The following is a 22,782-nucleotide window of genomic DNA, read 5'->3' as shown; positions in this document are numbered from 1 at the left end:
AAGGATAGTTCGGGATTTTTGACATGAATCTGTATGGCATCCCCATCAATAGTGTCGTGCAAACACACTGACTTACCCCTGACAGCATCCTGTGAGTCCAGTTCTTGTCCAGTTTTGGTCCAGACGAAAGTAGTCCGGCAAGTTTGTTGGGGTCACGAAAGTAAAAAGTTTTTCGTCTCAAAACAGTACGTGTTCAAAAGAGTGATATATTTGCATCACAAAACCGTTGCCAAATAAAAAGTCAGACCTCGAAATCGCTTGGCACTATTTTCTCTCCCTTCTTATCACTGCGCGCTGCCGCCAGGTGACAGCCACGGCTGTTTCATTCATTGTTTTAGTGATGGGAATTTCGGCTCTTTTTCGGGAGCCGGCTCTTTTGGCTCTTCTTACTATAAGGAGCCGGCTCTTTCGGCTCCCAAACGGCTCCTGAGATTTTATTTTTGATTTAATTGCTGCAATTAACGAGTTAATTAATTACATTATTATTTATATTTTATCAGTAGGATGTTTTCCATTTTATTTTTTTAGTTTTTGTAGCCATTGTAAAGCTTTGTAAAGTATAGCAGTGTAACAATGTTCTAGCTATAGAAATAAAACTTACTTACCAATTAATAAATTATTTTCTCACAAACATTATGCAAAACTGTGTTATATTACCAATATAAAATACACAGAAGACATCAACTGTTTATCCTTTATGGCTTTATTTCACACTCGACCTTGAACAAAATGCCACAAAATAAATTATGAAGTATAAATCAGGCCTAAGAAACTATGAAGCAAAGTTGGAAATTATTTTAACAAACACAGAACAATGTACAACAAAATATGTGGCACCTTGAGCGTATGTAAAAAGAGAAAAAAGTGCCGCACTCTGCTCCACCAGTAATGAGAAGCCGCTGGAACAGCAAATATGCTCCTGTTATAATGACTGCTGTCTCGTTGTATACCGCAGATTAATCTGGCCATGCCAAGGCGGTTGCCGACCGAACCTGTCAATTTATGAGTGACAATTTATATCATGAGCTTTAGGAATTCACGGCAACAAAACAATGATCATGGTTGTCAAATAGACAATCATCCTTCAGCTGAGCTGAACTCTCTCTCTCTCTCTCTGAGGCATCTAAGGACAAAAAACTAATTCGGCTCCCCAACTCGGCTCCCACCGAAGAGCCGGCTCCCGTCGTTCACTTCAAAGAGCCGGCTCTTTGAACCGGATCGTTCGTGACCGACACATCACTACATTGTTTACTGCTAGCAAAGTTAGCGACAACATGTCTGACTACGACGGTGAAATGTGTGCGGAGATTCAGCCACATCTTTGTTACTACAGCCTGGATAGTCGCAAGTGCGCACCATTTTCACAAATATATTATTGTATAGGTTATAGAAGGTGATAAATTTGTCGCTGTTCTTGCTCTCAAATTAGCTTGTTAGCGCCGCTGATCTGAACTCCTAATCACTGCCAAACAATGGGAAAGGTGTTGATTCCTGCGCAGATGTCAACATGACAGCGCCCAGTGATACTGAGGGAGAGAAAATAGTGCCAAGTGATTTTGAGGTCTGACTTTTTATTTGGCAACGGTTTTGTGATGCAAATATATCACTCTTTTGAACACATACTGTTTTGAGACAAAAAACTTTTTACTTTCGTGACCCCAACAAACTTGCCGGACTACTTTCGTCTGGACCAAAACTGGACAAGAACTGGACTCACAGGATGCTGTCAGGGGTAAGTCAGTGTGTTTGCACGACACTATTGATGGGGATGCCATACAGATTCATGTCAAAAATCCCGAACTATCCCTTTAATGTTAAGCTAGCTAGTTAGTGAAACTCCACCTGACATGCGAGCAAACTCTTTTCAAACTCAAAATCATATTGGGGAGCTAATGCTCCTAGAAAAGAAAGATTTCTATATTCTGTTTCTTTGGCAAGATTTTGCTCAAACATATATCTGAGAGGACTTCAGATCAGTTAATGTTATTCATGTTCGCATTACTCCATTTTTACATGCTAACTAACAGTGTCCAAGTTATGTGTCAATGTTAGCTGTGGACAAGGCTATGGCAACTTGGCGGGCAAAACCATAGTCATTTGACTAACCAGACTGCATAACTATTGCAACGTTATCGCTAGCTCTAAAAGCACAGACAACTTCATTGCAAGCTTTCCCTTGGAATAAAACATTTACGGACCTCAATATGCTTCTGCAGGTTGGACGGCAAGTTTTTGTAGGCTGTGATGTGGTTCGTTTTCAGCAAACAAAGCAAACATTTAAAACAAAATGAATCTTTAATCATTTCAGAAAACCGAAACATGGGTTCTAGGTAAAGCCATGGGTGCGTGTGCATTTCTCCAGAAGAACCGCCTCCTTCCATTCTGCCATCAACTGATCATGTTAAAATAATGTTGCGGAGAAATCAATGAACTTGATTTTATCCAGTCTGTGGATGTGACGTGACCCTAATGATTACTGATAGGCTGTCTCAATGTCACCTGCGAAAAAATTAATCATGTTTTAGAAAAGAAAAAAAAAAATCCACTTTCAAAGCTGTTTCATAGTAATGAGTAACAAGGACCTTGATAGAAATGTAGTGAAGTAAAAAGTATGATATTTGTCTTTCAAATGTAGTGAAGTTAAAGTCATAAGTTTCCAAAAAAAAAAAATACTCAAGGAAAGGACAGATACTCAAGAAGTGTACTTAAGTACAGTACTCAAGTAAATGTATTTTGTTACTGTCCACCTCTGGTTTCTAACCAGGAGAAATGCAAATTATTTTCCATTTTTGACAAACAATAGGCAGTGGCTAGACTTGGCTTAGAGCTGGTCTAGAATGGAGAAGTAAGACGACTCCTTCCCTCCACTAGTCTGAGTGAACGCCTTAGGCAAGCGTTAGCACACTCTTAGCCTCCCTGGACAGGGTTACATCAAATCGGCAGCTCTTCCAGCCAAAGGCAGTTCAGTCTGTCAACTCGGCGGCTGCTCTGGCAAATGGCAGTTCAGTTTGTCAACCTGGCAGCTGCTCTGGCAAACGGCAGTTCAGTCTGTCAACCTGGCAGCTGTTCTGGCAAAAGGTAGTTCAGTTTGTCAATTCGGCAGCTGTTCTAGCATCTGTAACGTGTGCTTCCTACGACTGTGTCAGCTTTGCTGTCCCGTCGTGTGTCAGGCAGCACTCGCCAAGGGACACTTTTTCGTGCCGGTAAGTGTCAACTTTCATAGGCACAGCCCCACAATTTGATGATGAGTTTGTCAAGAATGTCTCTAGAGAATACTACTGCATCCGAGGGAACCGACACGCCACAATCTATGGCGGTGGCGAGAAATAGGCGAAGTCCATATGAGAATGAGAATGCTATATCAGCCAATGAATCAGATAAGACATTCAATCCTCTTAGGAGAAGAAAGTATTTAAACATTGCAGCATGGAATGTCCGCACTACTAATGACAGCGATACAGGCATCAGACCTGAACGTGCAACAGCCATCATCTGCAAAGAACTTGAAAAGTCGGAAATCGACATCTGTGCGCTCAGTGAGGTTAGATGCCCTGGCTCCGGTAATATCAAGGAGAAAAGCCATACCATCTTTTGGAGTGGTGGAGTAGACAAGACTGCTGGCGTCGGTTTCGCAGTCTCTAACAAATTGGGTCACATTATCCCAGTTCCTGTCAATGACAGATTAATGACCATCTGCATTCAACTCCTAGATGAGAAGTATTTAGCACTTATCAGTGTCTATGCCCCCACAATGCAAAGATCTGCAATCGAGAAGGAGTGCTTCTACGAGAAGCTTGGGGAATGTTGATATGGGTGATAATATCATTGTCTTGGGAGATTTTAATGCCCGGATTGGAAGAGATTGGGATTCCTGGCCATCTGTCATCGGAAAACACAGAGTTGGCAAAATGAATGCCAATGGCTTGATGCTGTTGGAGTTCTGCACCAGTTTCAAACTATCAGTTATGGGTACAATGTTTCAACTCAGAAACCATCTTAAGAATACCTGGCAGCACATGTGATCCAAACACTGGAATCAGATAGACCACGTACTGGCCGATAAAGAAGCTAGGTGCTTCATAAATGTAGTCAAGGTTGATCCCAAAGCTGACTGTTTCACAGATCACAAGCTCCTTAAATGTAAATGCTCAATAATGGTAAAAAAGAAGAAAAGAGGGTCAAGACCACCTCCTAGACTGGATACTGCAATTAATGCAGAGAAGAAAGAGAAACTGGAAAGGTTCTTGAACGAAAATATTCCTGAATGTGAGGTAGCATGGGGCACTCTGAAAGAAGTTCTTCAAAGTGCAACGAGCCATATTTTTGGTAAAAAGAAAGCAAGAAGCACAGACTGGTTCGACAATCAAGCTGAAATGATTCAGGCTGTCATCAAAGACAAGAGACGGGATGGTGATAGAGCCGCACTACGAAATGAGATCAGGAGTCTCAAAAACAGTTGGTTTCAGCGTAAAGCAGACGAAGCGGACAAATATGCCAAAGAGAACAACCTCAAAGATTTCTACTGCACCATTAAAGCCATCTATGGTCCAAAGCCGAAAACTCTCAATCCAGTTAAATCGAAAAGTGGAGTACTGCTCTCCTCACCTCATGACATCAAGGACAGATGGATTGAGCATTTTGACGAGCTTTTAAACCAAACCACCAAAGTTGATCCGAGCATACTGGATGAGCTGGAACAGCGCTCGGTCACTGTAGAACTTGATGACCCAATCAACATGGATGAAGTGGCGAATGCTGTCAAAAACACGAAACTCAAGAAGACCTCTGGTCCAGATGGAATAATTCCAGAGATCCTAGTGAATGGTGGATACACCCTGATAAATTTCCTTTACACCATCTTCAACCTCTTTTGGTCATCAGAAAGCCTACCCGCGGACCTGATCGATGCAATTGTTTGCATTATATTCAAAAAAGGTGACCGTAGTTATTGTGGTAACTACCGTGGTATATCTCTGCTGAGTGTAGTTGGCAAAGTATTCTCTGATATCTTGCTGCAGCGTCTCAAATGTATCGCAGAATGTGTCAATCCTGAATCTCAGTCAGGCTACAGAGATGGAAGAAGTACAATTGACGGTATCTTTGTTTTGCGACAAATCATGGAAAAATGCAGGGAGCAGCATCAGAATTTACATATTGCCTTCATTGATTTCACCAAGGCTTTTGACTGCATTAACCGAGACTTCCTCTTCGTGATTCTACACAAGCTCGGTTGCCCTCCCAAGTTTGTCTGAGTCATCAAGAAACTCTACTCAGGAGTACATGCCAGACTGTGCATTGATGGGGAACTGTCTGAACCAATAGAATACAACAGTGGTGTTAAGCAAGGTTGTAAACTTGCACCTACTCTGTTCGGTATCTACGCAGCTATTATGCTGCTCTTGGCTTTTAAAGACATTGGTTCACAGTACAGCATCAAAATTCGCTTTAGATACGATGGCGACCTCTTTGACTTGCGACGACTGAAATCCAAGACCAAGACTCTCACCAGCTATATAAGAGAAGCCCAATATGCAGACGACATTGCAGTGTTCTCCACTGATGGAATAGGTCTACAGTGTTTGTTGTCTGCCTACAGTAGTCTATCAAAGAAGATGGGCCTTTGTATCAACATCAAGAAAACTGAAACAATGAGTATTGGTGATCAAGTTGATTTCCATATTGATGGACAGAGATTGCGGAGAGTAGACCACTTTAAATATCTGGGTAGCTACGTCACTAAAGACTGCAGGTTAGATGCGGAAATCACTGTACGGATTCAAACCGCATCGAGCGCAATGGGACGGTTCAGGGAAAGGGTTTTCGATTGTAAAGACGTAACAATGGAAACAAAACTCAAGGTGTATAACCAGTGCATCATCCCCCAGATGACATATGGGAGCGAATCCTGGACTCTCTATCGTAAACATGCAAATCTCCTTAAAACCGTACAACAACGCCATCTTCGATCAATACTCAATATTAAATGGAATGACTTTGTCACAAACGATGAGGTATTGCATCATGCGAGAGCCACGGACATCAAAACCACTCTTATCTGAAACAGACTCCGCTGGATAGGCCATGTTGCACGTATGCCAGAAGATCACCCAGTGAAGCAGCTTCTGTATGGAGTCCTGGACGAAGGTTCAAGGAAAGTCGGTCGACCTCTATTACGGTATAAAGATACAATCAAGTACATTCTAAAATGTGGATGTGTGCTCCAGTCCTGGTGCAATGCTGTGTATGACAGACGAGTATGGAGGGATATAGTTGGAAGTGTCAGCTGTAAGATTGACTTTGACAGACAGGCTCTAAATGAGGAAAAGAGGAGAAAACGCCACGAAAAGGAAAGAAAGAGGACTGAACCTTAGAGACAATCAGCACTTATTTTATTTATTGTGTCATGCCCAGAGATGCCAACCACTACGAAATTTTTGTATTTTATATGATTTTCTGCCACTTTTGCACCACTACGACCAGTTAATTCGAAACTACGAATTTCGCAGTGATCAGAAAAAAAAATCAGTTCGTTCCGCATTTTTGTTTGGTACGTTGAACTCCGCCATGATCGAAGAAAATTCAGTCCGTTCCGCATTTTCAGAAGGATGAAATCCACGGGAATCATTCAAAGCTTTCATGATACGTCGTCGCTGATTGGTTGATATTCACTTCCGGGTTTGAACTCGACCAATCAAAATTCGTGATAGTGCCGTCCGACAATGGAGAAGCCGAGCAAGAATAACCAGAAATTTAATGATAAATATACAGCAACATGGCCGTGTATTGTTCCTTTGCGAAAGGGGATGTATTTCGCACAATGCACGGTTTGCAACTGCGATATTTCTGTCCGGCACAGCAGACAATACGACGTGAAAACACACATTTCATCGCCGAAGCATCAAGGAAACTTGAAAGTGGCGACCACTTCACATTCTATTGAAAATTTTGTTACATGGGAGAGAAACAGCGACAACTCGGTCATAAAGGCAGAATGCTTGATGACAAACTTTTTGATAGAACACAATTTGTCAATCGCGATTTCTGACCACCTGTTGCCGCTGATGAAAGCAATGTTTCCCAACAGCAAAATCGCCAGCTCCTTCGCTTGTCGGAGAACAAAAACGACACATATCATTCATGAACTCGCCAAAGATTGTGTAAAAAGCATGGCAAACATCATCAAGAATGATGTTTTCAGCATTGCGACAGACGGAAGAAATGATTCTGGATACGAGAACCAGCTGTATCCCATCTTTATCAGATACTATGACAAAACCTCAGGCAAGGTATTGACTGGTCTCATTAGTCTGCCTGCTTGCGAGGGACCCAGCACAGGGGAAAATATTTTCCAGATTTTAAACAAAGAAGTAGTGAAGCACACAGAGTGGACAAAATACATCGCATTTGGGAGTGACAACGCTAACATGATGATAGGGAAAAAGAAGGGAGTGGCAGGACGCATCCTCAATGAACACCCTGACATCTTTGTGACTGGCTGCACCTGCCATTTATGTCACCTTGCTGCCTCAAAGGCTGCCTCAGAGATCAATTCTGTGGTCAAAGTAGATGAACTTCTCATTGACATCTATTACTTCTTGGAGAAGAGTTCGAAGAGAACCAAGCACTTCAGGGAATGTCAGGAAGTTTGTGGAAAGGACAAGTTGAAAATTTTGAAACACACAAACACTCGCTGGTTGTCACTAGCACAGTCCATTGACAGGCTTTTAGACATGTGGGATCCACTGACACAGTTTTTCTGTGAAGAGAGCAATATGACAAACAGAGAGAAGAAATCCAAGCTTCACGTAAGATATTTCCATCTCTTTTAATGATATTGTAAAGTTATATGCATGACACTATTATTATTATTCTCTGGCCCTTAAGTTTCTTTGTGGGGAGGGGTGTGCATGACTGCACACATCTGGCAGTTGCAGATATACATGGAGGGTGAAAAATGAATAAATTTAAAAAAGTGAATGTGGTTATATTTGAGGGTGGGAATATTTACTTTTGTAGCTTTCAGTAAAGAGTAACATTCACAATTATACTATACTGCTGCAAAAATTGCTTGGGATATTATTTCTAATGATTGTGAAATTAATTTCAGGATCCACAGCCATCTTCCTCTGGGGCAGAGGATTCTGCACCTGTCTACAATACACGAGTCACTTCTGAGCTTACTGATGGTGTTGGTTCTGCTTTTCAAACCTGTAGTACTAAATCTGCTTCATCAGCTTGTAAATCTTCCAAACCTGATCGTACTTGTGGTGCTAAACCTGCTGCCCAGTCTGGGATTGGTGTCAAAAGGAAATTGGTGGAGGTAGCAAAGTGTTTTTTCATTATATTTCTGTTCTTACTTCCAGTTGATGAAGAAAATGCATAATGATTTACAACCCAGATTCCAAAAAAGTTGGGACAAAGTACAAATTGTAAATAAAAACGGAAAGTAATGATGTGGAAGTTTCAAAATTCCATATTTTATTCAGAATAGAACATAGATGACATATCAAATGTTTAAACTGAGAAAATGTATCATTTGAAGAGAAAAATTACGTGATTTTAAATTTCATGACAACAACACATCTCAAAAAATTGGGACAAGGCCATGTTTACCACTGTGAGACATCCCCTTTTCTCTTTACAACAGTCTGTAAACGTCTGGGGACTGAGGAGACAAGTTGCTCAAGGTTAGGGATAGGAATGTTAACCCATTCTTGTCTAATGTAGGATTCTAGTTGCTCAACTGTCTTAGGTCTTTTTTGTCGTATCTTCCATTTTATGATGTGCCAAATGTGTGAAAGTATGGGTGAAAGATCTGGACTGCAGGCTGGCCAGTTCAGTACCCGGACCCTTCTTCTACGCAGCCATGATGCTGTAATTGATGCAGTATGTGGTTTGGCATTGTCTTGTTGGAAAATGCAAGGTCTTCCCTGAAAGAGACGTCGTCTGGATGGGAGCATATGTTGCTCTAGAACCTGGATATACCTTTCAGCATTGATGGTGTCTTTCCAGATGTGTAAGCTGCCCATGCCACACACACTAATGCAACCCCATACCATCAGAAATGCAGGCTTCTGAACTGAGCACTGATAACAACTTGGGTCGTCCTTTTCCTCTGTAGTCCGAATGACACAGCATCCCTGATTTCCATAAAGAACTTCAAATTTTGATTCGTCTGACCACAGAACAGTTTTCCACTTTGCCACAGTCCATTTTAAATGAGCCTTGGCCCAGAGAAGACGTCTGCACTTCTGGATCATATTTAGATACGGCTTCTTCTTTGAACTATAGAGTTTTAGCTGGCAACAGCGGATGGCACGGTGAATTGTGTTCACAGATAATGTTCTCTGGAAATATTCCTGAGCCCATTTTGTGATTTCCAATACAGAAGCATGCCTATATGTGATGCAGTGCCGTCTAAGGGCCAGAAGATCACGGGCACCCAGTATGGTTTTCCAGCCTTGACCCTTACGCACAGAGATTCTTCCAGATTCTCTGAATCTTTTGATGATATTATGCACTGTAGATAATGATATGTTCAAACTCTTTGCAATTTTACACTGTCAAACTCCTTTCTGATATTGCTCCACTATTTGTCGGCGCAGAATTAGGGGGATTGGTGATCCTCTTCCCATCTTTACTTCTGAGAGCCGCTGCCACTCCAAGATGCTCTTTTTATACCCAGTCATGTTAATGACCTATTGCCAATTGACCTAATGAGTTGCAATTTGGTCCTCCAGCTGTTCCTTTTTTGTACTTTTAACTTTTCCAGCCTCTTATTGCCCCTGTCCCAACTTTTTTGAGATGTGTTGCTGTCATGAAATTTCAAATGAGCCAATATTTGGCATGAAATTTCAAAATGTCTCACTTTCGACATTTGATATGTTGTCTATGTTCTATTGTGAATACAATATAAGTTTTTGAGATTTGTAAATTATTGCATTCCATTTTTATTTACAATTTCTACTTTGTCCCAACTTTTTTGGAATCCGGGTTGTACATTTAATTATCACCTATGTATTTGTTTATAGCTTTCGAAGTAGTATTTTAATTTCTTCTTAATCATTAGTGTTCAGGCTTTCAGCCACTGTAAGGGACAGGCAGGTGAAATACCCCCCAAGGTCAAGTATAAAGCATCAGTAGCAAAAAAGAGAAGTTGTGTTTTATTTCTAACACCTAAATGCTATTTATAAGATACATTCAGAAAATTCTTAATCCATACTTAGAAGAATTGTGGTTGGACAGTAGGAATCACCTGCCAGGTTAAGAAATTCTGGTGCTGTTACTAATAAATGGCAATGCCTTGGTGGTTTGTGTAACATTGTCTTGACTTTCTATCATTTCTTGCTTTATTATGACATTTAGGATCTACTCTGGGCGGCACGGTGGTGTAGTGGTTAGCGCTGTCGCCTCACAGCAAGAAGGTCCTGGGTTCGAGCCCCGGGGCCGGCGAGGGCCTTTCTGTGTGGAGTTTGCATGTTCTCCCCGTGTCCGCGTGGGTTTCCTCTGGGTGCTCCGGTTTCCCCCACAGTCCAAAGACATGCAGGTTAGGTTAACTGGTGACTCTAAATTGACCGTAGGTGTGAATGTGAGTGTGAATGGTTGTCTGTGTCTATGTGTCAGCCCTGTGATGACCTGGCGACTTGTCCAGGGTATACCCCGCCTTTCGCCCATAGTCAGCTGGGATAGGCTCCAGCTTGCCTGCGACCCTGTAGAAGGATAAAGCGGCTAGAGATAATGAGATGAGATGAGGATCTACTCTATCAGCTGAATGTTATGTTTAGTTTGCTTGTAGTTGAAGCTTATAACTGATAAAATTGTAGTTTTTGTTGCTGTATCAAGTTGAATATGAAATCAGCCTGATCAGACTGATTTTGAGGAGCAGGCCCAGGATATGAAATCAAGGTTTTGTGTAAGAGGTTATTCGCCTGAGCTAATTGATAATGCCATAGTGAAGGCTCGCTCAATACCTCGCTCTGATCTTTTAAAAAAGAAAAATAAGAAAACTGATCGAGCCAAGACTACTACTAGATCATATTTTGTCACCCAATATAACAGTTGTGCCCAAAGAATGAAAAGAATAATTACATCTAATTGGAAAATAATGCAGAGTGATCCACTTTTGAGACGTGTCTTTTCAGATCCACCTATTACTGTATTCCGGAGAGCACCAACCATAAAAGATAAACTCGTAAGGAGCTATTTACCAGCTCCCAAACAAAAAACATGGTTACAGACAGAGCTAAGGGGAACTTATAAATGTGCTTCCTGTAAACACTGTGGAGGAGTTGTCCAAAGTAAATGTTTTCATGACCTGAGGACACAGAGAGAGTATAAGACAAATGGGTTTATTAATTGCAATTCAGAATATGTGGTGTATTGCCTGAGATGCCCATGTTGATGTTTTTATGTGGGTAGGACGAAAAGAAAATTAAAAGAGCATTTTTATGAACATAAATATGCAATAAGAATTCAGAATGAGGATTATCCTATGGCCAAGCATTATAAAGATGCACATCACAGTGACCATTCAAGCCTGAAAATCCAAGGCATTGAAATTGTAAAAACATCAATCCGTGGAGGTGACAAACTGAAGTTATTATTACAACGGGAAACTTTTTGGATTTGGAAGTTAAAAGCAATGGAGTTTCCAGGCTTGAATGAGGAAATAGACTACACACCTTTTTTGTGATAGTTTTTGGCTTTGCATGGTTCTATCTGAAAGAAAAGATTTTTATATTTTTTTCTCTCTCTCTGTACCCTTTGTGCATGTATGTGGTTGTGTACACTTGCAGTGACTGGAATATATGTGTATTTTTGATGTTTTTGCAATATTTTGAATGATGGCTGTCTTGGATTGGGAGCCGTGTGAGAGGCGGGCCCAAGCCATTGATTGACAGTTTTTGATGGAAAACTTTTTAGTGCTGGGAGCTGTGTGAGGGGCGGACTCGGCAATATGTAGAGCTTCAGGACTAATTATCCAATTGTCTTCACCTGTCCTTTTCTACATCTTGAACAAAGCTACCTTGTTCCTTTGTGATATTGCCCTGAAGAAGGCACCCATGCCGCTACGCGTGGGCTTTGTTTTTAATTTGTCCATGTAGGACTTGTCTAAAATATTAAAGACATTTTAATTTGGAGTGCCTTAGTCAGAGATTTTTTTCTCTTTTTTGGCTGTGGATCTAGAATACCTTGGATTAAAGAGCACCCAAACCTAAAAAAAGACTCTAAACCATTGGAAAAAGAGCACGCCATAACTTAAAAAAAACTAAATGAAATCATGTGTATTTGAATGGTATTTTATATTTTCCTTTTCTCTAGGACAGTGAAACTGATAAAGCCAGTTCAAGGGCCAACCGGGTCTACCAGGCATTGATAGACCCCAAAACAAAGCTCTATTGTTTCTTTCTTCAGTCAACAATTCCTCTGTTCAACTCCATGAACTTGCTGCTGCAGAAGGAGGAGCCCATGATACACACACTCTACTCCAGATGTGTTGGCTTGCTGACAGCGTTGCTTGTGAGGTATTTCAAACCTGATGCCATTGCAAGTGCCAGCAACTTATTCACATTGGATTTTTATGACAGATCTCTTCAGAAAACCAGGTAAGATATTGTCATTGGCCAGAAGGCAAAGAGCTATCTGGCACAATGCAAAGAGGATGGACAGATGGATTCTATGGACAGAACAGAGTTTTTTGATACCATCAGGAGGTATTATGCCACAGCCTCAACATATATTGCGAATAAGTTTCCGCTGGATGACCCCCTACTCCAGAAGGCAAGTGTCGCCAACATTGGGCAGAGGCAGACTGCAAAGTTCAAGGATGTCTTGTATTTTGTGGAATGGTTCCCATGCCTTTTGCCAGAGTCCACAATCGATGAACTGGAGATGCAGTTTCTTCATTACCAGGTGGACTCTTTGCCAGCAGCTGTCCTTGAGGCAGAAAGATTGGATGTGGCTTGGCATCTGCTGGGTCAGTTGAAAGAGTGCAGATCAGACATGCCCAAATATCATCACCTAGCCAAGGTTATGTTGGGAATATTAGTTATTCCACACAGCAATGCTGATTCGGAGAGGATTTTCTCCAGTGTAAGGAAGAATCAGACGGAATTCCGACCAAACCTCGGTGTGCCAGTGCTGGAGAGCCTTCTGGTCACAAAGACTGACAGACAAGCCAGGCAGACACCATGCTTTTCTCAGGATTTTTCACCAGATTTGTTGGTCAAGGCCAAGAAAGCCACAACCAGAGGCCTAAATTCCCAGGATTGAAATTCATTCTGTTAATTGACCGTCAGTGCTATGTCAGTACAAGTACTGTTGGACAAACAACTTTTAAGTCTGTAACTTTGGTTCCTTTTGACAGAACTTTTTTGTTATTTTTTGGGGGCAGGGGTAGTTTTGTATATTTCTACAGTTTTGTTCTATTTTTGAAATAATCTGAACATCATGGTAAGTTTGCTTTTCCCTGTTCTGTTCATCTTTTCCCAATATTCATGAAAACAGTATTGAAATCTGTAATCTATGCTGCCTTTTGAATTTTCAAAACTGCATTATTGTCCCCAAAACATTTGGCTGTTTTTAAAATTTGGGGGAATAACACATTGGTGAAATCTCTCATTTGTGCAACTATATTTGGTGAATGAAGGAAAATTGAAATTTGTAGAATTGTTCCCTTTTGGCATGAGGAGAAGTGCAGTTGTTGGTTTTTTTTTTGAAAATTTGGTAAATACATTCCTGTGTTATACATCATGAGATAAATTAAATACATGTTCCTGCTTGTACTCATCAGACTGTGTGTGAAATTCTCGTCTCGTCTCGTCTCGTCTCGTCTCGTCTTCTTCCGCTTATCTGGGACCGGGTCGCGGAGGCAGCAGTCTAAGCATGGAAGCCCAAACTTCCCTTTCCCCAGACACCTCGGCCAGCTCCTCAGGAAGAACACCGAGGCGTTCCCAGGCCAGCCGAGAGACATAGTCCCTCCAGCGTGTCCTGGGTCTTCCCCGGGGCCTCCTCCCGGGGGGACATGCCTGGAACACCTCCCCAGGGAGGCGTCCAGGAGGCATCCGAAAAAGATGCCCGAGCCACCTCAGCTGATTCCTCTCGATGTGGAGGAGCAGCGGCTCTACTCCGAGCTCCTCCCGAGTGACTGTGCTTCTCACCCTATCTCTAAGGGAGCGCCCAGCCACCCTGCGAAGGAAACTCATTTCGGCCACTTGTATCCGCGATCTTGTTCTTTCGGTCATTACCCAAAGCTCATGACCATAGGTGAGAGTCGGAACGTAGCTCGACCGGTAAATTGAGAGCTTTGCCTTTTGGCTCAACTCCTTCTTCACCACGACGGACCGGTAAAGCGACCGCATCACTGTGGAGGCTGCACCGATCCGCCTGTCAATCTCACGCTCCATCCTTCCCTCACTCGTGAACAAGATCCTGAGATACTTAAACTCCTCCACTTGAGGCAGGACTTCTCCACCAACCTGGAGAGGGCAAGCCACCCTTTTCCGGTCGAGAACCATGGCCTCGGACTTGGAGGTGCTGATTCTCATCCCAGCCGCTTCACACTCGACTGCAAACCGCCCCAGTGCATGCTGAAGGTCCTGGTTTGAAGTAGCCAACAGGACAACATCATCCGCAAAAAGCAGAGATGAAATCCTGTGGTTCCCAAACAGGATTCCTTCCAGCCCCTGGCTGCGCCTAGAAATTCTGTCCATAAAAATTATGAACAGAACCGGTGACAAAGGGCAGCCCTGCCGGAGTCCAACATGCACTGGGAACAGGTCTGACTTACTGGCAGCAATGCGAACCAGACTCCTGCTCCGTTCGTACAGGGACCGGACAGCCCTTAGCAAAGAGCCCCGAACCCCATACTCCCGAAGCACCCCCCACAGAATACCACGGGGGACACGGTTGAATGCCTTCTCCAGATCCACAAAGCACATGTGGACTGGTTGGGCAAACTCCCATGAACCCTCGAGCACCCTATGAAGGGTATAGAGCTGGTCCAGTGTTCCACGACCAGGACAAAAACCGCATTGTTCCTCCTGGATCCGAGGTTCGACTATTGGTCGAATTCTCCTCTCCAGTACCCTGGAGTAAACCTTCCCTGGGAGGCTGAGAAGTGTGATTGGAGCACACTCTCCGGTCCCCTTTCTTAAAAAGAGGGACCACCACCCCAGTCTGCCACTCCAGAGGCACTGTCCCCGACCACCACACGATGTTGCAGAGGCGTGTCAACCAAGACAGCCCCACAACATCCAGAGACTTGAGATACTCAGGGCGGATCTCATCCACCCCCGGTGCCTTGCCACCGAGGAGCTTGCAGACCACCTCAGTGACTTCGGCTTGGGTAATGGACGAGTCCACCTCTGAGTCATCAGCCTCAGTCTCCTCAGTGGAAGACATGACGGTGGGATTGAGGAGATCCTCAAAGTATTCCTTCCACCGCTCGACAATGTCCCCAGTCGAGGTCAACAGCTCCCCACCCGCACTGTAAACAGTGTTGGCAGAGTACTGCTTCCCCCTCCTGAGGCGCCGGATGGTTTGCCAGAATTTCTTCAAGGCCGACCGATAGTCCTTCTCCATGGCCTCCCCGAACTCCTCCCAGTTCCGAGTTTTTGCCTCCGCAACTGCCCGAGCTGCAGCACGCCTGACCTGCCGATACCCGTCAGCTGCCTCAGGAGTCCTGGAGGTCAACATGGCCCAATAGGACTCCTTCTTCAGCTTGACGGCATCCCTTACTTCCGGTGTCCACCACCGGGTTCGGGGATTGCCGCCACGACAGGCACCGGAGACCTTGCGGCCACAGCTCCGAACAGCTGCATCCACAATGGAGGTAGAGAACATGGTCCACTCAGACTCAATGTCCCCCGCCTCCCTCAGAAGCTGGGAAAAGCTCTCCCGGAGGTGGGAGTTAAAGACCTCCCCAACAGAGTGCTCGGCCAGACGTTCCCAGCAGACCCTCACCATACGTTTGGGCCTGCCAGGTCTGTCCAGCTTCCTCCTCCGCCAGCGGATCCAACTCACCACCAGGTGGTGATCAGTTGACAGCTCAGCCCCTCTCTTCACCCGAGTGTCCAAGACATAGGGCCGGAGATCAGATGAAACGACCACAAAGTCGATCATCGACCTCCGACCTAAGGTGTCCTGGTGCCATGTGCACTTATGGACACCCCTATGCTCGAACATGGTGTTTGTTATGGACAAACCGTGACTAGCACAGAAGTCCAATAACAAAACACCACTCGGGTTCAGATAGGGGAGGCCGTTCCTCCCAACCACGCCCCTCCAGGTGTCACTGTCGTCGCCCACATGAGCATTGAAGTCCCCCAGTAGCACAATGGAGTCCTCAGTCTGAGCACCCCTCGGTACCTCTCCCAGGGACTCCAAGAAGGCCGGATACTCTATACTGCTATTTGGCCCGTAGGCACAAACAACAACAAGAGCCCTCTCCCCAATCCGAAGGCGCAGAGAGGCGACCCTCTCGTTCACTGGGGTAAACTCCAACACATGGCGGCTGAGCTGGGGAGCTATAAGCAAGCCCACACCAGCCCGCCGCTGCTCACCAGGGGTGACTCCAGAGAAGTGGAAAGTCCAGCCCCTCTCGAGGAGCTGGGTTCCAGAGCCCAAGCTGTGCGTGGAGGTGAGCCCGACTATCTCTAGCCGGTACCTCTCAACCTCCCGCACAAGCTCAGGCTCTTTCCCCCCCCAGTGAAGTGACATTCCATGTCCCAACAGCCAGCCGCTCTGTCCGGGGATCAGGTCGTCGAGGCCCCTGCCTTCGACTGCCACCCAATCCACACTGCACCAATCCTCTACTGCTACCTCTGTGGGTGGTGAACCCACAGGAGGTCAGGCCCACGTCACCTCTTCGGGCTGAGCCCGGCCGGGCCCCATGGGCAAAGGCCCGGCCACCAAGCGCTCGCATACGAGCCCCAACCCCGGGCCTGGCTCCAGGGTGGGGCCCCAGCTGCGTCATACCGGGCGACATCACGGTCCTTGATTTTTTTCTCCATAGGGGTTTTTGGTGAACTGCTCTTGGTCTGGCCTGTCACCTAGGACCTGTCTGCCTTGGGAAACCCTGACAGGGGCATAATGCCCCCGACAACATAGCTCCTGTGTGTGAAATTCCGTCACAAAATGTTGAAATGTTCCTGGAGTCTTGAATTTATCTATTCATGTACATAAATATTCATTTTCTTATAAATGTCTTCATCTATGTAAATATTCATCAAAATGAAGGTTACCCTTTAACCTCAGGTCTAATTTTTTGAGCATTTGTCACCAACAAATGTACAATTTGGAACTTGAAATGTATATGGTTAGTTATAAAGTAAAAAAGGACAGATCTGAATTTTATTTCATTGAAATTGTTATAACCATTGCTACAAACCATACAAGCAGGTTTAATGATAATATTTAATATGCTTTAGATTAACAAAATCATCTCATCTCATTATCTCTAGCCGCTTTATCCTTCTACAGGGTCGCACGCAAGCTGGAGCCTATCCCAGCTGACTACGGGCGAAAGGCGGGGTACAACCTGGACAAGTCGCCAGGTCATCACAGGGCTGACACATAGACACAGACAACCATTCACACTCACATTCACACCTACGGTCAATTTAGAGTCACCAGTTAACCTAACCTGCATGTCTTTGGACTGTGGGGGAAACCGGAGCACCCGGAGGAAACCCACGCGGACACGGGGAGAACATGCAAACTCCGCACAGAAAGGCCCTCGCCGGCCACGGGGCTTGAACCCGGACCTTCTTGCTGTGAGGCGACAGCGCTAACCACTACACCACCGTGCCGCCTAACAAAATCATGACATATGATAATATTAACAGTAGTTGTAAGTCCTCAGAAATGGTTCCAGTGCCAAAGCTCGATAAGGTTTGGGTTCAAACTTTCAGTTGACATATTCTTAAAACTACTTTGAATGAAATAAGTTTTCATGACTGTGATCTAGAATCATCTCATCTCATCTCATTATCTCTAGCCGCTTTATCCTTCTACAGGGTCGCAGGCAAGCTGGAGCCTATCCCAGCTGACTACGGGCGAAAGGCGGGGTACACCCTGGACAAGTCGCCAGGTCATCACAGGGCTGACACATAGACACAGACAACCATTCACACTCACACCTACGGTCAATTTAGAGTCACCAGTTAACCTAACCTGCATGTCTTTGGACTGTGGGGGAAACCGGAGCACCCGGAGGAAACCCACGCGGACACGGGGAGAACATGCAAACTCCACACAGAAAGGCCCTCGCCGGCCCCAGGGCTCGAACCCAGGACCTTCTTGCTGTGAGGCGACAGCGCTAACCACTACACCACCGTGCTGCCCGTGATCTAGAATCAACTTCACATCACATCACACATCACATTATCTGTAGCCGCTTTATCCTTCTACAGGGTCGCAGGCAAGCTGGAGCCTATCCCAGCTGACTACGGGCGAAAGGCGGGGTACACCCTGGACAAGTCGCCAGGTCATCACAGGGCTGACACATAGACACAGACAACCATTCAGACTCACATTCACACCTACGGTCAATTTAGAGTCACCAGTTAACCTAACCTGCATGTCTTTGGACTGTGGGGGAAACCGGAGCACCCGGAGGAAACCCACGCGGACACGGGGAGAACATGCAAACTCCGCACAGAAAGGCCCTCGCCGGCCCCGGGGCTCGAACCCAGGACCTTCTTGCTGTGAGGCGACAGCGCTAACCACTACACCACCGTGCCGCCCCCTAGAATCAACTTAATAAAAAAATTCAAAGTCTGCAGTTGGAACCAAGAAAAAAATGTGATTTGGCATGAAATGACCTGTGAATAAAACACATTTCATAAGGATTGACTTGTCTAAGCTTCATTTTTTTTTATTCTGCAAAGTAACAAATGTTCTCTTTCACTGTGCATTCTATACTCGTGAAAACATTACAATATATCGTATTGTGTGCATATATATATATGCATACAGTTTGCAACCGAAAACTACAGATTCTTCGGCCCCGGACTACAGATCTGTTTATTGAAAGGTTGGCATCTCTGCATGCCCATGTCGGAGAACTGAACTCTAGAGACAATCAATACTTATTTTATTTATTGTGTGATGCCCGTGTCGGGCGTGTGGCATTGTTGTTTGACAAACAGTCAAATTTAGAAAGTTTCTTCCACCTTTGGTCTTGTAGTGTCTCCTGTATATTTATCCTGTAGCCACATAAGAAATGACTGAACATGATGTTTTTCTTTCAGCTTTTAGGCCTGTGAGGGGCGCACTTTCTCTATTCACACAACATCTACCCAACATGCTGAGCTTCAAAGGACTGAGAGAGTGGAATATGAGAACATGTTCTCCTGGGATTTACATTAAAGTCATGAGCTCGACACTAAAAAGGACACTGTGAAATGTCCAGTAACTGGCTGGCAGGAAGTAGCGAGTAAGTGACTGGAGTACATTTCACAGGATGTTCACATGTATACACATTCCTGTGAATGTAATTCGAGCCACTAAAATACTGGAATTGTTCTTCCAGTAATAATCACAATACTGTAATTGTTATCACATTCATTCATTCATTCATTATCTCTAGCCGCTTTATCCTTCTACAGGGTCGCAGGCAAGCTGGAGCCTATCCCAGCTGACTATGGGCGAAAGGCGGGGTACACCCTGGACAAGTCGCCAGGTCATCACAGGGCTGACACATAGACACAGACAACCATTCACACTCACATTCACACCTACGGTCAATTTAGAGTCACCAGTTAACCTAACCTGCATGTCTTTGGACTGTGGGGGAAACCGGAGCACCCGGAGGAAACCCACGCGGACACGGGGAGAACATGCAAACTCCACACAGAAAGGCCCTCGCCGGCCCCGGGGCTCGAACCCAGGACCTTCTTGCTGTGAGGCGACAGCGCTAACCACTACACCACCGTGCCGCCCTATCACAATCATAGTGTGCAGTATTTTTTATTACAGCAAATATTCAGTGAGGGTCACAGGCAAGCTGGAGCCTATCCCAGCTGACTACGAGCGAAAGGCGGGGTACACCCTGGACAAGTCGCCAGGTCATCACAGGGCTGACACATAGACACAGACAACCATTCACACTCACACCTACGGTCAATTTAGAGTCACCAATTAACCTAGCCTGCATGTCTTTGGATTGTGGGGGAAACCGGAGCACCCGGAGGAAACCCACGCGGACATGGGGAGAACATGCAAACTCCGCACAGAAAGGCCCTCCCCAGCCACGGGGCTCGAACCTGGACCTTCTTGCTGTGAGGCGACAGCGCTAACCACTACACCACCGTGCCGCCCCTACCTTAAAAATGAATTTGAAAATGAAAAACACAGCTAAAAATGCAACAAATTGTGTCTTGTTGTTTTAAAATTGAAAGTTAAAAAATGATGACTGTGTCAGGGAGGAAAGAAATCCTTTTCAATCTGATGTTCCTAAGCTGCTCTGAATCAACAATGGTCCTGGAACACAAACTCAGTCTGTGTGTTCTGCCAAGAGTCAGAATCGGTTTTGGGATTTGCGCTCGTGAATGAAACGTCACAACCCTCACCTCTTCTTTCAACATGCATTTATCAACACTTTGCTTGAATAAAGTTTCACATGGACTCATGCTTTATCAGGAACCTTCAGATTTCAAAACCTGACAACTGTATGTGTGTGTCTCTTTTGTGTCTTTCTCCGGACTCGTAATAAATGATCAACAGGAAAAACGACAGACTTGGTGGAGGTTGAACCTCATCTGTCCCAGGTAGCAAATTTTGTTGGAATCAGAAATGTCAAACACTCGGCCTCCAGACCAACAAATTAACAGAGAATTAACAGAAGAATTTGGACCCGAAATGAAGTAAAATATTTGCGGGGGAGAAGCTCATCTCTGTTCGTCCACTAGAGGGAAATATAGAGCAGTACATTTTGCTGTTCTAATTTTAAAAGAGACTAGATAGAACTCGACGCCAACGGCGTTGATGGGGATGCCTCTGCCCGGTAGACTACACGCCTTATTAAGTTTTGATAGCCCGGTAGACTACACGCCTTATTAAGTTTTGATGTTGCACAATGCAACATCACACTGAGGGACGTTCAGGAAATTCTCCTGTTTCACTTGCATGGAGTTGTTTTTCAGAGAATTGCCTTGTGCAAGTTCCTCATTAAACCCATTCTCCACGTGAAAGGTTGTACCTGCTCATGTCATGCATTGGTTGTTTCATTTCATTATTTGTGAATAGACATGTATTCTTTCATTTCAGGTCTGCAACACATTACCAAAAAAAGTTGGGACGGGGCGATCTCCAGTTTGTCAGATTGTGTGAGAAAATTATTGAACTGTTTAAAAACAATGCTCCTCAAAGAAAGATAGGTAGGAATTTGGATATTTCACCTTCTACAGTGCATGAGATCATGAAATGATTCAAGGAATCTGGAAGAATTTTAGTGCATAAAGGGGAAGGGCACGTGCCTAATCTGAACACCCGTGATCTTGGATCCCCCAGGCGGCACTGCATCAACAACCATCATTCATCTATCACGGAGATAACCATATGGGCTTGGGATTACTTTGGCAAATCTTTGTCAAGTACAATATAGTTACATCCACAAATGGCAGTTAAAACCTTCCTGTGCAAAAAGGAAACCTTAGGTTAACTGTGTCCAGAAGCAACTCGGAGGCATCTGGGATGAACTATCTCACAGTGGAAATGTGTACTGTGGTCAGATGAATCAGTATTCCAGGTCTTTTATGAAAGAAATGCCGTATGCTCCAGACCAAAAATGAAACGGACCATACATACTGTTCCAAACAACAAGCCCAAAATCCAGGGTGTGTCAGGGTATGGGGTTGTGTCAGTGCCCTCTGGAAAGGTAACTTGCACTTCTGTGGTGGCAGCATTAACACAGAAAAAGTAGAGTGAGATTCTGGAGCAACATATGCTGCCTTCAAGATGGCATATTGTCCAGGGAGATTTCAACAAGACAATGCAAAACCACATTCTGCACACAGGACAAAGGCATGGCTGTGGACAGAGAGGATGCCTGTCCCCAATCGAGAAAGTGTTGCGATTTTCAAAATGATGATGATGACCCTGTACTGTTGCAAACTTTAAGACCACCTTACTGTAAGAATGAAACAAAATAAGACCTCTAATGCTTCATCATTAGGTCTCTTCAGTCCCTAATCATCTTTTAAGTGCTGTGAGAATGAATGACAGCATTATCAAGTGGTCAGTGTTTACCTGTCTCAACTTTTTTGAAATATCTTTCTTTGAATGAAATAAATCAACAAACAAATAAATAAATAATTTATGAGGTAAAACAATGTGCTGTTTGTATTGTTTTGAGGACAATCAAGGTCAAAGATTATTTATAATTAATTGTATTCAGTTTTAATTTCAATTCCATCATACAACATACTTTTTTCCTGTTGTACTTGCTGGGTTGAGCTTGTTGGATCAGGTCTCTGGGTCTCTGTGACCCAAATTTGGGTGAACTCTGGGGAAACCTCCAGCATGCTGGGTTGGGGATGCGGACCGGAAAGATTCATTTTCTGGAATTTTCCACTGTGTTTGTGGAGACAGAACAGCAACCAGAAAAAGTCTGAAGTAAAACGAATCCGGTGCAACAGTAAGAATGTTTCACATAACTTAATTTTTAATTTGGTTTAATCTTTTGAAATTATTATATTTTTGCATTAAGGCATGTTGGTAATTTTACCGTGTAGGTTTGTTTAATAGGCAATATTAGCCTGCTGACAAAATGTACAGCAG

The 22,782-nt window shown here is 44.2% G+C and overlaps 1 gene segment (V, D, J or C); it reads left to right on the top strand.

The window, feature by feature from the left end:
- The window catches only part of LOC132868313 (Ig mu chain C region membrane-bound form-like), a 64,164-nt gene that overhangs the window by 4,849 nt on the left and 36,533 nt on the right, over positions 1 to 22,782 (top strand).

Source organism: Neoarius graeffei, chromosome 20 (assembly GCF_027579695.1).
Source record: "Neoarius graeffei isolate fNeoGra1 chromosome 20, fNeoGra1.pri, whole genome shotgun sequence".
Taxonomy (NCBI): Eukaryota; Metazoa; Chordata; class Actinopteri; order Siluriformes; family Ariidae; genus Neoarius; species Neoarius graeffei.
The sequence above is the reverse complement of the archived record's forward strand: the minus strand, read 5'-3'. Positions and strand labels throughout refer to the sequence as shown.